The sequence below is a fragment of a genome, unplaced genomic scaffold (genome assembly GCF_019419815.1).
Source record: "Pyrus x bretschneideri cultivar Hongxiangsu unplaced genomic scaffold, Pyrus_bretschneideri_v1 Contig110, whole genome shotgun sequence".
NCBI classification, from domain to species: domain Eukaryota; kingdom Viridiplantae; phylum Streptophyta; class Magnoliopsida; order Rosales; family Rosaceae; genus Pyrus; species Pyrus x bretschneideri.
Window position 1 is genome coordinate 831,291 of NW_025999403.1, and position 16,606 is coordinate 847,896.

Here is a 16,606-nt window from a genome sequence, read left to right on the forward strand (position 1 = left end):
ATATACTTTGAAGCAATTTCAAAAAAAAAAAAAAAAAAAAATTACTATGAGTAATTTAGTTTAATTGTGATTATGAATTATATCATAGAATGAGATTTGATTTCATTCAATGTGATCGGTATTGCGGATTTGGTTTTAAATTTATTTGCATTACCCAGTGAGTGTGATTGGAAATTTCCATGTTTTAGTTGGAATTCTTGATATGTGTTTTGTCAATTTGTTTGGGTTGGTTTGAAAATTTGATAATTACTTAGCCACTAATGATTTTGGCTTGAAATTCTGATAATTAATTGATAAAAGATGGGTATAGCTAGAATTTATGATAACCGTGGTTATTATGCTAGTATGTGTCTAGCCGATGGTTGATGTTTTGGTATCTATTTAGCCAACAAGAATTATGGTTTAGGGTTGATATTATTGCCAATGTGTATGGTTTGGAGATTTATTTTGCCAATGAATGTGGCTGAGAATTTGAGAGTGTGAGTGAGAATCACGGTTATTATTCATTGAATGCTTATTTTGGAGCCTAAATAAAGTCGTAAGATTGAGATTATGATATCTTTCACCATTAAAGGAATGGTGGAAACAAGTCTAATTCTTTTTCGTTATTCGATAGTTGAAATCTCGGGGATGAGATTTATTTTAACAGGGGGTGATTGTAATACCCTGAAAATTTAAATATATAAATTTTATATTCGTAATTGTGAATATGTGAAGAAAATCGAAATTAAAAATCATAAAGTTTGGTTCCGGGAATTATTATAATGTACATATTCGTGGTATTGAGAGTTTATATTATTTTTCGGGAATTTATATTAATTTATTTGAGTTCAGTTTTAAATTAAACGGCTTGCGAGATTTAAAGTTTGGAAATTAACTATTTCAAATCCGTAGACCTTTTTAGGTCACAATTTATATTTTTGAATAGGGCTTGAACTCATGAACATATAGGGGCAAACCGTTGGTGAAACAGAGTTATAAAGAAGAAGTTATTAACGATAGAAGTTGAGGGTAAAATAGTCATTTTGACATTAATGAGAAGATTCCAGAAAATCTGGAATAAAAGGGAGTGCCACGTGTGTAGCTGTGGTTGAAAGGAAATGAGAGATAAGGGAGAGACAGGGACCAATGGAAGGGGGATAAAGGAGGGAAAGGAGAGAAGGAAAAAAAAGGGGGGGGGGGGGAACGGGTCTTTTGACCCGTCAGACAAAACCGGCGGGATTCATGGTCTCCCGGCCATTTTCCGATGAGATGAAGGTCCCCCACCACCTGAAAGTCATCTCTCATCATCCCTTCTACCTATTCCACCCCAAATTGGAGTGAAATTGGTCTTGGAATTGGGGAACCCGCACCATGGGTCTAACAATTATGAAAGGTTTTTCTCCAATTACCACCACTGCTAAACTTCCCTTGAGGCCTAGAGCAAAGCCCAAACAAATATAGGGGTGGCGGACCACCATAGGCAACGGATCGAAGCACATCCATTCTAGGGTTTTTGTAACATCCCACATCGCCCAGAGGAGTGATCCTTATATGTATATTCCTATCCCTACCTAGCACGAGGCCTTTTGGGAGCTCATTGGCTTCGGGTTTTGTAGGAACTCCGAAGTTAAGCGAGAAGGGGGCTAGAGCAATCCCATGATGGGTGACCCACTGGGAAGTTGCTCGTGAGTTCCCAAAAACAAAACCGTGAGGGAATGGTAAGCCCAAAGCGGACAATATAGTGCTACGGTGGTGGAGCGGGCCTGGGAAGTGATCCGCCCTGGGCGGGGATGTGATAGTTTTCGACAGATTTTGGTGAAATTGGAGATTTTCTCGGCCAAATTGGACTTGGCCACAGGTATAAAGTTTGCTCTACTCTTTGAGATCTTCATTTCTGTATTTTCTGAGAATTTTAAAAATAGTGGAATTTCCCAGTGAATCGGGGCGGCCAATCGCCACTGGCGGCGGCACACGGCCAGGGAGCCGACGTTGCCATTTTTCATGTAAATTTTGATATTCTGAATTTATAATTGGTAACCATTTAGTATAAATTGGGTTGTGAATGTTGAATATGGTGGTTACTAGAAAATGGTTGTAAATCGGTAAAATAATGAATTGTGAACCTTGAATGGCTTGATCTCTGTTTAGGGTATGTAGGCAGTCTAACGAGACGTTAGATGCAACCATAAAATATGTGAGTTTAAATAAATTCGAGATTAAAGGTTGCTAAAATGGAAATTAGTCCATAAAGGGAAATGGCATTAAAATATGAAGATAATGTCGTACATTTGGTTTGGAATTATAATTATGGAGCGTTAGTGAAACTTAAGTAGAGATTGTAATTGTAGATAGTTAACTAAACTAAATTAAATAATTTGGGCCTTCCCACAAATTTAATTCCTGAAAATAAATATTTTGGGGGCAGGGCGTTACAGGTTCTTGATCCCCTCTTCTTCGTTCCATCCTTGGCCCTCTTTTCCAACCTCCCAATTGGCCATCTCCAAACCTCCTTCTTTTGGTTAGTCACTCACTCCCTCTTCTTTCTGATTGGGCAGTAGTCATTCTTTCTTCTCTTCTCCCGTTCCCCACTTCTTCTTTCTCTTCTTCTTCCACTTAAAAAAAAACTAAATGATAAATAAATATAGACATTATAAAATATATAAATAGTGACTAAAACAAAAGTACTTCTCAAGTTTATAGTTCCATAAAACTTTAATCATAACCCCAAATCCTCTTCTGCTTGCGCCTACGAGTTCGTAATGTCGAGTACTTCAGGAAAACGCTAAATGATTAATTCATACACCTCACTATACGTTGATCAATGAAAGTCAAGACCCTTGCCTCTAAGGACATTTTTGTAAAATCATGCTTTTAAAATTTGTAAAAACATAAAATTAGGGACAGGTCGTCACAATCTACCCTCCTAAAAAAAAAAAAATTTCATCCCCGAAATTTGAAAGCACTAATTATACATAAAATACTCTGAAAGATTGTAAGAAAATGTACACATAAAGAAGAAATCAACTAGAGCGGTTGCATAAAAGAGAATGCCATTCCATTGCGATCGGAGTGCAGTGATTCCTCTTTTATGCCTCCAAGCTCAACCTTTCCTTCTCCTTCAGTACCATGCCAAAATATAATATTTTAATAAAACATAGGGTCCAAAAATAGATGTATAAAGCATAACATTAGAATACATTTGTAGTGAAGTAAAATTAAAATAGTTGTACTGAAATCAAAAGCGAACATAAAATATTTTTCACAAACGCACTCATAGTATAACGTACTTCGAAACTAAGCACGTAATATCTTTGGGTCAAGCCCAAACAACAAATAACTACTTAAACAAGTAATTGTCGGGTTTCTGTTTGCCTGAACTTGTATAGAAGTCTAGAAGCAGCTTTCTCATAATGCCATCATCTTCTAGATGCAATTAGAGAAAATGTGGTTGTCCAGGAAGTTTGAACTCCATATCCTCAAAATCCCCCCAACGTTAATCAAAAGTGAGGTGTATCTAGAATGAGGATTCTCTTCAAATACATCAAAGGGAGCCTCGATTTTATTCCTTTCCTACCTCCACATTTGATCATGCGACAATGAGAACTTCTTGATCACATCACATGGAGAAGTTAACAGCGTCCCACTTCTATCTTAGTTGTCTTCACAAGTGTTTTGTTGTTGAAATTCCAACACCCATTTTTAGGAATGAAATCATCGCCAATAGTTAAAGCCTTGAAGCTAGAAGAATACGGCTTCCCACTTAAATAAAGCTACCACCAATTAAAACACTACATAAGCATAACCTTGGTTCAGCATCAAGATTATTGACTTCACATTCACTACCCATACAAAATACCTCATACTGAGAGTGTATAATGATACTTCCCAACTCCAGTCATATAACAAAAGTGATTTACCATTCGAACTATTCTTGATGAGTTAAAAGTAATTCCATAACGATACTCGAATTCTCTAACTACAATAGGATAGAACAAGCTGAAAATGATCAAGTATAGCTATGTCCTTTAACTGCCGCCATGAAAACTTAGCTCATTCTAAGAGTAAATGTATTTAGGAAATTCTAAGGTTGATAAGGATTTTGGACCCGTTCTCCATAAAGAAATGTCATTTGATTTTCAGGCAAAGATGGTAAATGTCGACTCTAAGTCATAAATAAGATGGATCATTCTAAACAATTCTACACATTGGAAATATAGATGATAATCCATCATACTGCCTCTGCACAACTGCAACATCCAAAGATATGTAGTTATGAATCTCCCAGAAGATCAACTTCATCGAAGAATGTAAAGCAATGGTGAACTAAGACAATGATTTGATTACCAGAAACTTTATTCATATCCAACTTTTCAAAACAAGCTAACTTTTCTCGGCCGAAAAGTGAAGAAGGATATTGTAGCCGAGAATTCACTGACAAATTGTCGATAAAATTGACAAGACCAAGAATATCTCGAATTCACAACCCTTTGTGAGAATGTCAACTTTCTTCCATTACAAGCTTTTTGAGAAAAATAATCTCATCCATTGAGATCGCGTCTCTCAAGAAGAGTATCAATTTAATCAAAGTATCAAATCGAGGAATCTGGTATATAGCTCATTAACAAAGCTTAAGAATTTGGTCTTGCTATCGAGGTAGATAAGAAAATCACCGATAAGACCACTACGAATTCGTCAAACCATTAAGGCAAACTCGGATTTATAAAGGTCAGTCAACTAGACCATTAGTTCGAAGTAGGGTTTAAATGGGTTCTAATCACCACCCGATCAAGTTGCCAAAGTCTAGGTACAAACCTAGGGTTTAATCTTTCACCTTAGCAAAAGGTTTGAAGTTCCCTAAGTAAATGTTTGATTGGGTAATTCCTTACTCGATACGCTTTAGTAACTAAATTATTCTAAATGGTACAAATTACTCGAAAAGACGTAAGGAAACTAGTGAATACGAGAAAGTAGATCGATGATAATATCTTAGGTAAGGCTTTGGAATATGACGCCTGAATGTACATCCTCAAAACGTACCATAATATTTTCCTTCACCACGCCACGTTCTAATAGGTCTTTACAGCTTTCTCGATACTTAGATCACTTTAACAGTGAGAAATTAACTCGTACTTCGATTCTCCTACCTACCTGTGGAAGTGATCCAGAAGGTGGCTAGCCGAAGAGATTCTGTTTACCTAGATAGGTGATAAGGTAGAAACAACTATGAGTTTACTGTCCTAATACAAAGCTTGCTCCTAACTTTTCGAAATTTAGTTTATTCGGCTTCAACAGTCGCTGTTAATCAATCTATTAGTCATGCCGCTAATTGACGCATATACGATAATTTTAATATTGTTCGCTACCCTGAAACTGTAAATCGGCATCCTGGCACAAGGGTATCACTTCTAGATACTAGCATGTCTCTAGTATCAGAAATCATACTGGCTGAATACTGGTTGACAGTTCATGGATATCGGACAATATGATCAATTAGTAGCGCCACTATAGGCTAATTATCTATTCTAAAATTGAGGAGCAATTGACTGTTCATTCAGCTACAGTCGATTGTTTGCCTCTTGATTTCATCTTATTTACAATAAAACCATGAGATTTGGGCTGGGTTTGAAGGGTATTTATTTGAACTCAGAAGGGTAATTTTGTCCAGAGGGTTTAGGACGAATTACCCCTTCATTTCACCTTATTTGCAAGAAACTCATTAGATGTGGGCTAGGTTGGAAGGGCAATTTTGTCCTTTCGATTTTGAGTGAATTCGGGGGTTGGCGTGTAGAATTTCATTTGCTGTCCTTCAATAAGGGTTTCGGGGGGATGGAAACTCTGACAGAGAGAGGAAGAGAGAGAGAGAGAGAGATGGCGATGGAAAGAGAGCGAAGGGGAGAGGTATGGGTAATGGATTTCAAAAGTGGGAAAGTGGGTTTTGTCTTCTCAGTTTTGACTGAATTCGGGGGTTGGCGTGTAGAGTTTCATTTGCTGTCCTTCAATGAGGGTTTCAGGGAGATGGAGACTCTGACATAGAGCGGAAGAAAGAGAGAGAGAGAGAGAGAGATGGCGGTGGAAAGAGAGCAAAGGGGAGAGGTATGGGTGATGGATTTCAGAAGTGGGAGAGTGGGGATGGTTAGAGAAAACCATATAGGTCATCCGGATCTACCGATGCATGCCTGGATTTCGAAAGATAAGTACTTTTTTAATTTTTTTTTTTTACTGTCAGCTTAGATTGTCATCGTTTCTGCTTTTTTGTTGTGGATTATTTTCGATTTTTTTAGTGTGTTAGGTCAGGTTTTGGGGGAATCATCAGAGATATTAATTTCCCTTATTTGTTTTCTTTTCTCTCATTTTGGACATTCATCTCTCTTTCTGCCTGTTTGTTCTCTGTCTTAAGGTTGGTTGTTTTTTTTTTGTTTTTTTTTTTTCCAGGTTATAAATCTGATGCTTTTTTGTATACCAATCCTGGTTTTGTTTTTCCTGGAAAATTGTTTTTATCTGATTGTGGATTCGTGGGTTTTAATTTCTATGGTTTGTTTCAGGTTGCAAAGCAGGAGGTTCTCACCTGAGGATTCAGTTTAAGGTACTGTTATTATTATTTTTAGTTCTTATAATTTAATGTTTCGAACTGATATGATGATTTGGTTGTGAAATGTGGGATTTCTGTTCGGCTTTTGTTGCGTATGTGATGTTCTCTGTTTTTATTGCTGAGTAGAGATTCTATGTATTTTAGGTCTCTAGAAAACACCTCTTTAGTTCTACGGGAGGAACTAAATAACACATTTTTCCTGAATCACATGAGCCTGCAAAAAGCAAAGCAAGCTAAAGCTAAGAGTCATTTATACAATATAAACAAATGAACTCTTTTCGAATTCTTACTCTTATTCTCTTTATTTTTTGGCTGTTTAGTTTGGACTCCCATCACAGCGTCATCATTTTGGTATGCATATGTGGTTCTTGATTTGAAGAACAAAAGTTACCTTTGTTTTGAAATTGCAATTTAGTTGCTGTTTGTGTTTATGCTTCCAAGCTTGGTTTTTGAGAGGTTTTTTATCACATAATTAATTTTGTGTTTATGGTTCATGTATGATTAAAGTTTTTGTATACTTTTATATTGGGTTGCTGAAGTTTTTGGAAGTACAAGAATTTGTTTTTAGGACTAAAGTTATATTGGTTTTGAAATGGTCTTGGAAGATGATTGTGTTATTATATAAACTGCATATAGTTTGGATATGGTGAGAAAACTAATTAAACTGAATCTTGGTGATGATTTTGTTCTTCGGAAGTTGTTATGATGCGATTCAATTTAGTTGCTATTTGTGTTTATGCTTCCAAGCTTGGTTTTTGAGAGGTTTTTGGTCACGGAATTAATTTTGTGTTTATGGTTCATGTATGATTAAAGTTTTTGTATAGTTTTATATTGGGTTGCGGATGTTTTTGGAAGTACAAGAATTTGTGCTTTTGTGGATGCGAACAATTTGTGCGTACTGAGCTTGATAATGGATCACCGATAGATAACAGCCCTGAAATTTATCAGAGTTTAGAGTGTGTACATTGAACTCTTTAACTCAAACCCATAAAGATCTCTGAACTCCGCACCAAAATCCAGTGACCATGATATGGACACTTGGACACCTATATGTATGTAAGTTACTGTAAATATGTTAGTCATTGTAAATGTGGTTATAAATAGATTTTCACATGTATGTAAATATGTTAGTCATTGTAGTTTCTGGTATCTTTTTGCTGAAATTGTTTTGGTCCCTGCTACTAAGCTCTGATTTCTGCTATTAATTGCTGCTGAAATGTGACTTGTCCTATTAGTTTTTTACCTGTGACAGCCCGTTCTGAAAATTTTGAAAACGTACATGTGAAAAGATGATTTTGCCCCTAGCGAGATTTTCGTTGTGTGGTTGTTCTTTTTGGTTTGGTGTGGCTGGTTTTGCACCACACATTCTTCCCCACACTCACCCTCACCTTTCCCTTGCCCTGCACCCTTATCCCGAGCCCTCTCCCTTCCCATTTTCCATACAATGTATGGACACACACACAAACCCATCAAATCTTCACAGATCGAAGAAACAAAGTACATATCCATGCTCGTGAGGCTCGTAGGAGTCCAACCATACCCATTTCAGGTAAGGTTACCTTCGTTTTCACGTCGAACTTGAGATACCCAATTTTGGTACTGTTCATGCACACGTAATTTCTCATGTTTTTGGGAATTTCAAGCTTGTAGGAAGCTTGGTGAGGTTCCTAGGAGGCTCGGGGTGGTTCGTTTGAAGGTTTTGGACGTCGGGATCGTGAGTTTCGAGGTTGGCCGGAGTTGGGGGTGATTTCCAGGCGAGATTTCGTGGATTTTAGCACTTGAAAGTGGTATGATTTTGTTCCTCTCGTTGTAAGCTTCATTTTGGTACCAATTTTGTGAAATTTGGTTGAAAAACGAAGAAGATAGGACGATTTGAATTTTTCTCGATTTTCCGGCGCCGTCGCCGGCGCCGAAATATTCCGTCAGTTTGGACGGAATATTCCTAACGCCGTTGACGGAAAATTGTTAAAGATAACGGAATATTCCTGATGGCGTCAACTGACGCCGTCAGCATGCCAGGCACGTGCCTGCGCGTGGCCGGCGCGTGGGGGCGCGTGCGGCGGTGAAATTTTTTTCTAAATATATGGGGATGTTCCTGAGGTTGAGTAGATCACGTTGGTGTATTCATACACCCCATTTGAGCAATGTTTGAGAAGTTATTTCTAAAGGTTGGTTATTGCTTTAAAATTAACGTTTTTATAGTTGTTTCGCATATAGGTGAGACGTATCCCGAGGACGAGCGTGGTCACTCGAGACAAGGGGGTTACAACCCTTCTACGTACCAGTGAGTGGGCTTTTGGTTTTCTGTATATACCTATATACTTATACGTTTCCCAGAAAATGAATTAAAATGTTTTTACATTATTATGCCATGTTTATTGGTTGCCGTTCGTTTATGCATTATTAGTCATATATATATACATGTGTATTGGTGCCGTGGACGCACAGGTAAGTGTCAGGTGAGTATGATTTTATATTTACGTTCAGTAGTGTTTCTAGTTACATAGAGAGCTCATAACCTGCACCCCCGGTGTTAATGCTCCCGCCCAGAGTAGGGCACAATCCTTCACGTGATGTTCACCTTCCGCACCACACGCTCATCTTGGATCCAAGTTAGGTGCACAGGCTTGTCGTACAGACCACTTTAGGTGGTTCCGACTCGTGTGCAGGTCTAGCTAGTGAGATAGAGATTTGAGCTCTATATTCAGCCGTACAGGTCACGTTAGGTGACTCCAGCTGACAGATTATATGATATTGATATGACATTTCCTGTCCACTTGCATTTCACTTTGACAATTGTAGTAATGATGTAAGTAATGATGTAAGTAGGGATGTGACACACAAATTAAACCCTATTTGTGACAATTGTAGTAATGATGTAAGTAGGGATCATTCTAACCGGGGATTAACTAGGGGTGCTAAACACTTTAAACTGACTCAAATAAATAAAACTAACCTTTAAAACACTTAACTCACTTAACAAAAACTCAAAACAAGTCCACAAGACTCCAAATACTTAAAAACACAAAATAAGATAGATTGTAATGACTAAGACTAAACAAAATATGGGGGGGATTGTGTTTGGACGAAATTAAATTAAATGGACAGATTATAAAGAAAACAGATTGTAAGACAAATTGTGATAGACCAATGGATGATGGAATAGCTAAGGGGTTCTTCTCCACACATGAAATATATGCAACGTAAATCACTTTCCAGTTATCAATTCAATAAGTTATGAACCTCGACACTCCAAGTTAATTAGGTCCGCTTAAATTAACCTTCAGATTTCCCTAGAATCATTGAATTGGATGAATATGCATCACAAACAAATTATTCCTAACAAGTTCTTTATATGAACAACATGATAAAGATACAAGTTAGAATCATTACGTTCTTTGGAAATCATAAGCATCGACAAGGCATTTGTAACTATGAAAAGCATGAAACTCTTGCCAGGAATCTACTTAACATGATCGTGACTAGCGACCTTCACTACTTGTGAATATAAATTCATAACGATTAGGTGAAACAAACTTATATCCTAGCACCAAATTCAAGCATGCAAATTAAGCCTGCACTCTCAATCAACATACAAGAATAAGTTCTAAATCAAACGGTTAAGCAAATTGTATTCACGACTTATGCAACGATAACTGGAAGTAATCAACTTATTTCACATATATAATCATAGTTTCGAATACACCCTTAGCCAAGGGGGGTTTAGTTCCTCATACGTACAAGACAAAGATAAGTAAATTTAACCATTGAAATCAAGGAGAGAAAACACCTAAAAATTCCAACAACTCAAACTTGAATTGTATGAACGTTTAGGCCCTCTTCTCCTCCTCTTTGTTGTGGCACAAGGTCTAAGGACATGTTTTGGGATGGTATTTGTATGGAGGAATGGATGTGTGATGGTAAGGTAGTGTTTTGGAGGGATGGGGAGTGGTTGGAGTGGCTGCAATTAAGGGGGGGAAAGCTGGAATGGGTGCTGTTTTGCACGGCAAAGGGATTCTTTTATGAGGGAAATGAGAGAGAATGGATGATGGTGTAAAGTGTGTATGAATGCTCTTTTGTGGCTGCAATGGATGTTTATTTATAGGTGGCTGAATGGATTAAAGAGGGAATGATGATGGGAGAGCATGTGGGTGAATTATAGAATGGGAAAGCATATGAGTGACAGCTAGGGTGATTGGTGGCTGCAATAATGAAGGGGGAGAGCTGGAAAGCTGCAGCAAGGTGTGTGGAGGTGCTGGAATTGATGGTGAATGCACGGTTTTAAGGGCTTAATATGGCTTGGGTGATTAATCCATGGGAGAGACAGCTAGGGGGGAATATATGCATGATGATGGCTGAATTATATAATGAAAAGTGAATGATTAAAGCTCTAGTGTTAGGACAAAAGGTGCGGCTGAAATGTGTGTTTTGGGTCCCTTTAGAATGGATGGAAGATGTGGCTGATATTGGAGGAGAAGGCTTAGGGTTTTTTTGGATGGAAGTTATGGATTCTAGGGAAAATATGGAAGGGTGGCTGCAAGATGAAAAGAATGAATGATTGGGATTCTAGGGTGAATTAAAGGATGCGGCTGAGATGTGGAATTAGAGGGATTAGGGTCTAAGTGCATAAAATGGGACAAAACTACCCCCCTTGCACGGCAAGGGAAGGGAATTAGGGGAAAGGCACGACATGGGTTGGAAAGTGGGCTAGGGCCTTGGTCTTGTGTATTAAAGTGCATACAAGGCCTTCAATTTCGTCCAACACTTTGGCTCCAAGCATAAGCTATCCATCCTTAGCCCAAAAGTGCTCCAAAAGGCTCCAAAATGCACTTCTTTGCTCCTTTAGCCCTTAGAACCTGAAAACATACGAAAATAACTTAAAAGACTTAAAGAACTAAGAAATAACAACGTAAATGCACAAGAATAAGCCAACTAAGTTGCCTAAATATGCTCCTATCAAATGTATGAGAAGTTATTTCTAAAGGTTGGTTATTGCTTTAAAATTAACGTTTTTATAGTTGTTTCGCATATAGGTGAGACGTATCCCGAGGACGAGCGTGGTCACTCGAGACAAGGGGGTTACGACCCTTCTACGTACCAGTGAGTGGGCTTTTGGTTTTCCGTATATACCTATATACTTATACGTTTCCCAGAAAATGAATTAAAATGTTTTTACATTATTATGCCATGTTTATTGGTTGCCGTTCGTTTATGCATTATTAGTCATATATATATATGTGACATCCCATCCCAAAACCTCGAAAACTCTTGCGTGAAATTACTATTTTGCCCCTAGTTCGTCCTTTTTCGTTTATTGATTTTTGGTGTTGTGTTGGCTTGTCCTTGGGCCACACACACACCCCCATACCTGCACCACCTTCTGTCTCTCTCTCTCTCTCTCTCCCGTGCTCCCTTTCCCCTTCCTTTTCACCATATACGTACGGACCAAACCCAAAACCCACCAAATCCTTGCAGATCGAAGGAACCAAGGACACCATCAATGTGACATCCCACATCGTCCAGGGGAGCGATCCTTAAATGTATATTCCCATCCCTACCTAGCACGAGGCCTTTTAGGAGCTCACTGGCTTCGGGTTCCGTAGGAACTCCAAAGTTAAGTGAGTAGCGCGCGAGAGCATTCCCAGGATGGGTGACCCATCGGGAAGTTCTTGTGTGAGTTCCCAAAAACAAAACCGTGAGGGCGTGGTCAGGGCCCAAAGCGGACAATATCGTGCTACGGTGGTGGAGCGGGCCCGGGAAGTGGTCCCTCCCGGGCCGGGATGTGACAATCAAGCTCGTGAGGCTGTGAGAAGCACAGGGGTACCATTTTCAGGTACGGTTGTGGCTATTTTCACGTTGATTTCACAAGGTCCGTTTTAGTCACTGTTCATGCAAGGTTAATCTAGTTAGTTTTTGGACTTTTGAAGCTTGTAGATGTGTTGGTGAGGTTCCAAGGAGCTTGGGAGTGCATCGTTGGACGGAATTGGACGTCGGATTAGCCTGGTTCGAGTTTGACCGGTTTTGGTAATTGGTGACAGGTGAGTTCTTGTGAGTTTTAGTCCTTAAAACTTATAGGGACATGTTCTACTAGTTCTAAGGGTTAAAATGGTGTAAATATCATGGAAAATGGTGGAAAAACGAACGAGAAAACGTGATTTGCAGGTTTTCCGACGACGGCGCCGGAGAATTGAACGGAGAAGGAGACGGAATATTCCGTCAATTCTGGCGGAATATTCCTGACGCCGTTAACGAAATCTGTCAGTTTTGACGGAATATTCCTAACGACGTCAGTTGACGCCGTCAGCGTGCCAGGCACGTGCTTGCGCGTGGTGGCGCGTGCGGCGGTGAAAATTTTTTCTAAAAATTCTGGTGTGTTGCTGAGGTTGTGTAGAGCACGTTGGTATATTCAATTGTCCATTTTGAGCAATGTTTAAGAAGTTATTTTGAACGGAAGGTTATGTGCTTTAAAATTAACGTTTTTATAGTATTTTCGCATATAGGTGACACGTATCCCGAGGACGAGCGTGCACACGCGAGGCAGGGGGGCTACGACCCTTCCACGTACCAGTGAGTGGGCTTTTGATTTCCGTATATACCTATATACATATAATTCCCAGAAATTAGTATAAATGCTTATTATTTGCATGCCATTCCTTTTATGTTATTGGTTGATATGCATGATTGTGGCATATAAGTTGATTTATATATTCATTCATATGTCATATATATATGTTGGTGCTGTGGAGGCATAGGTAAGTGCCAGGTAAGCGTTATTTAACCCTTGCATTAAATAGTGGTTAGAGATGATTAGAGAGCTCATAACCTGCACCCCCGGTGTTAGTGCTCCCGCCCAGAGTAGGGCATAGTCCTTCACGTGTTGTTCACCTCCCGCACCACACGCTCAGCTTGGATCCAAGTTAGGTGCACAGTCCTGTCGTACAGACCACTTTAGGTGGTTCCGACTCGTAGGTGACCCGCGATTATTCGCACAGCCTTCACGTGATCGTAGCACTAGAGCGTTTATATGTATTACACCCAGGCCTGTCGTACAGACCACTATAGGTGGTTCCGACTCGTGGGCAGGTTTAGTGATTGAGATTGAGATTTGAGCTCTAGATTCAGTCGTACAGGTCACTTAGGGGACTCCGGCTGCCAGTGATATGTTATTGATGTGATTTATGCCTGAGCACTTACATATCATTATGAAGCTTTAAGATTGGCATACCTTTGAGCATGATTGGCATACCCTTGAGCATGATTGGCATATTTATACATACGTATATATGTTTATTTTCTGGGAAGTATACAGGTTTTACGGCGAGGGGTTAGAATGTATTTTACTAAATGGTTTTCAAAGAGCTTTGTTTTTGCCCACTCACGCTTTTGTTTTGCGCCCCTCCAGGTTCTAGTTGCTTAGCAAGTTCGGTGGTTTTCCCAGAGGACGTCCCGGCATTTCTGACAGACACTCTCCGATGTAGGGTCACCTTCGGGTGTACTACTGTCGTATCAATTTCTTTGGACTGCTGTAATCTTTATGCTCTGAATTCAGTGTCGTACCTACACTAGCACTTATCTTATCACATTATGTATGCTAGTTTTAAATTATTTGTACTTTTTCGATTAGCTTCCGCACTGTGCACATGGCTACGTCACTTCCACGTGACGGCCAGCATGCCCTGATTTCGGTCGGGGTGTGTCAATATACATGTGTATTGGTGCCGTGGACGCACAGGTAAGTGTCAGGTGAGTATGATTTTATATTTACGTTCAGTAGTGTTTCTAGTTACATAGAGAGCTCATAACCTGCACCCCCGGTGTTAATGCTCCCGCCCAGAGTAGGGCACAATCCTTCACGTGATGTTCACCTCCCGCACCACACGCTCATCTTGGATCCAAGTTAGGTGCACAGGCTTGTCGTACAGACCACTTTAGGTGGTTCCGACTCGTTGGTGACCCGCGATTATTCACCCAGTCTTCACGTGATCGCAGCACTTGAGCGTATTTATATATTACACCCAGGCCTGTCGTACAGACCACTTTAGGTGGATCCGACTCGTGTGCAGGTCTAGCTAGTGAGATAGAGATTTGAGCTCTATATTCAGCCGTACAGGTCACGTTAGGTGACTCCAGCTGACAGATTATATGATATTGATATGACATTTCCTGTCCACTTGCATTTCACTTTGAGGTTTTGGCATAGCATATTCCTGAGCATGACTTATATATATATATATATATATATATATACTATTTTCTGGGAAGTATACAGGTTTTACGGCGAGGGGTTAGAACTTATTTATTAAATTGGTTTTCGAAAAGCTTTGTTTTTGCCCACTCACGCTTTTGTTTTGCGCCCCTCCAGGTTCTAGTTGGCTAGCACATTTGGTGGCTTCCCTGAGGACTTTTCCGGCATATCTGACAGACCACCACCAACGTAGGACCACCTTCGGGTGTGCTTTTGTTGTCGCCATTTCCTTTTGGACTACATTAGGCTTTATGCTCTGAACTTAGGGTTCACACTTATGCCTGCACTTGTTGTCTTTACTTTGTGTAAAGCTAGTTTTTATTTATTCGTACCATTTATATTATTATTTTATTAGCTTCCGCACTGTGCACATGGTTACGTCACTTCCACGTGACGGCCAGCATGCCCTGATCTCGATCGGGGTGTGTCATTACCCTTCATATTTATGCTGCTTTTGGATTCCATTCGAATTAAATAATGTAGTTAAACTTGATATGAATTCTCCCTGCAACAATATCCTTAAATTTTGCTATATCCTCAAATTTTTTATGGTGTTTGTTGTGTATTTTGATGCATTTTCTAATTTTTACAATGTTTTATAAACATACGAACAAAAATAAAAGAACAAAAACCAAGCCCCTGAATAATCTTTATTTCTCGATTCTTCTAGGCGAGGGACAATAGTGCATAAACTATTTTTCTAATTATGCTATGTATGGAGTCTATTATTAATCGAATTTTTTGTCATGTGCATAATAGTTCACATGCATGGTAATGAAAACAAATGTCATTGCATAAATATTTTTGCCTTTGCATGCCTTGCCTTGCTTCAACTCTAGCTTTGACCATCATCAAACATAAAAAAGCTGGCCTGATTCCTGATTCCTAATTTGACATGCATGACAACCATAAGGATGAATGAGAGAACGAAAGGGTCTCATCCTCCTTTAAGTGCTTGAATAAGTGCTATTGATAAGTAGTCTCTCTCAACGAACTACAAATAATTGAAAAAAAAAAATTTCGTAACTTACATATTTAATAAAATGAGTATAAGTAGCCTTATAACAAACACAAATTGGTTATTCAAACAGATTTATAAATATTTGTATTCATGTATTCTTTACTTACAAAAAAATAATTGATGTATTTTCTTTGTTGTTTCAGATTTTTAAGATTTTAAACAATGTTGCTAAAGTCTACCAAATTTTTTTTTTAAAAAACATTTATTGACATTATATTTAAGTTTTGATTCAGAGAAAATAAAATGGTGAAAGAGATCGATCGAAAAGAACAACAAATTCTAGGAGGGGTTTTGGTAAAAGATTTAAGAAGATTGGTAAAAGCTCAAAAAGAAGAACAACTTCGAGGGACAAAATTGTTTTATTCAGAGACTGCTCCAGGACCCAGCACATCAAGAGTACAAAAAATAGAAAAAATAAGAATGGGTTTATGTGTTTATGGAAAAGGTGTCAATCGAAACAAGTTGGTCGTCCACACTATGTATTCACCTACAAATCGTAGTAATCCACCAAAAGAAAATGTTCAGAAGAACTGTTTTGGGTTGTACAATTGGATTTGCAAGTTTAAACGTCCGAAGAAGATTGGGATGCTCCTTCTTTGGTTCATCTCCACTGTAGTGGTTTTTTGGATTTTAAAAAATATGTAGGGATCAGCTGGATTTTGAATTTTAAAAAAGGTTGTGTGAACCTTTTTTGTTGGCTAATAAGTATAACGATGTAAACAATGAAGTGGTTTTTTGAATTGTGAATATGTAAGGATGGTTGACGTAT

At 38.8% G+C, this 16,606-nt stretch overlaps 1 long non-coding RNA gene across 1 annotated transcript; it reads left to right on the forward strand.

The window, feature by feature from the left end:
- The first annotated feature begins 12,275 nt into the window (after positions 1 to 12,275).
- Positions 12,276 to 13,399, forward strand: LOC125473959. Its single transcript, XR_007255691.1, has 3 exons — positions 12,276 to 12,404; positions 12,499 to 12,609; positions 13,072 to 13,399. It is a non-coding gene; the product is annotated as an uncharacterized LOC125473959 (long non-coding RNA).
- The last annotated feature ends 3,207 nt before the right edge of the window (positions 13,400 to 16,606 follow it).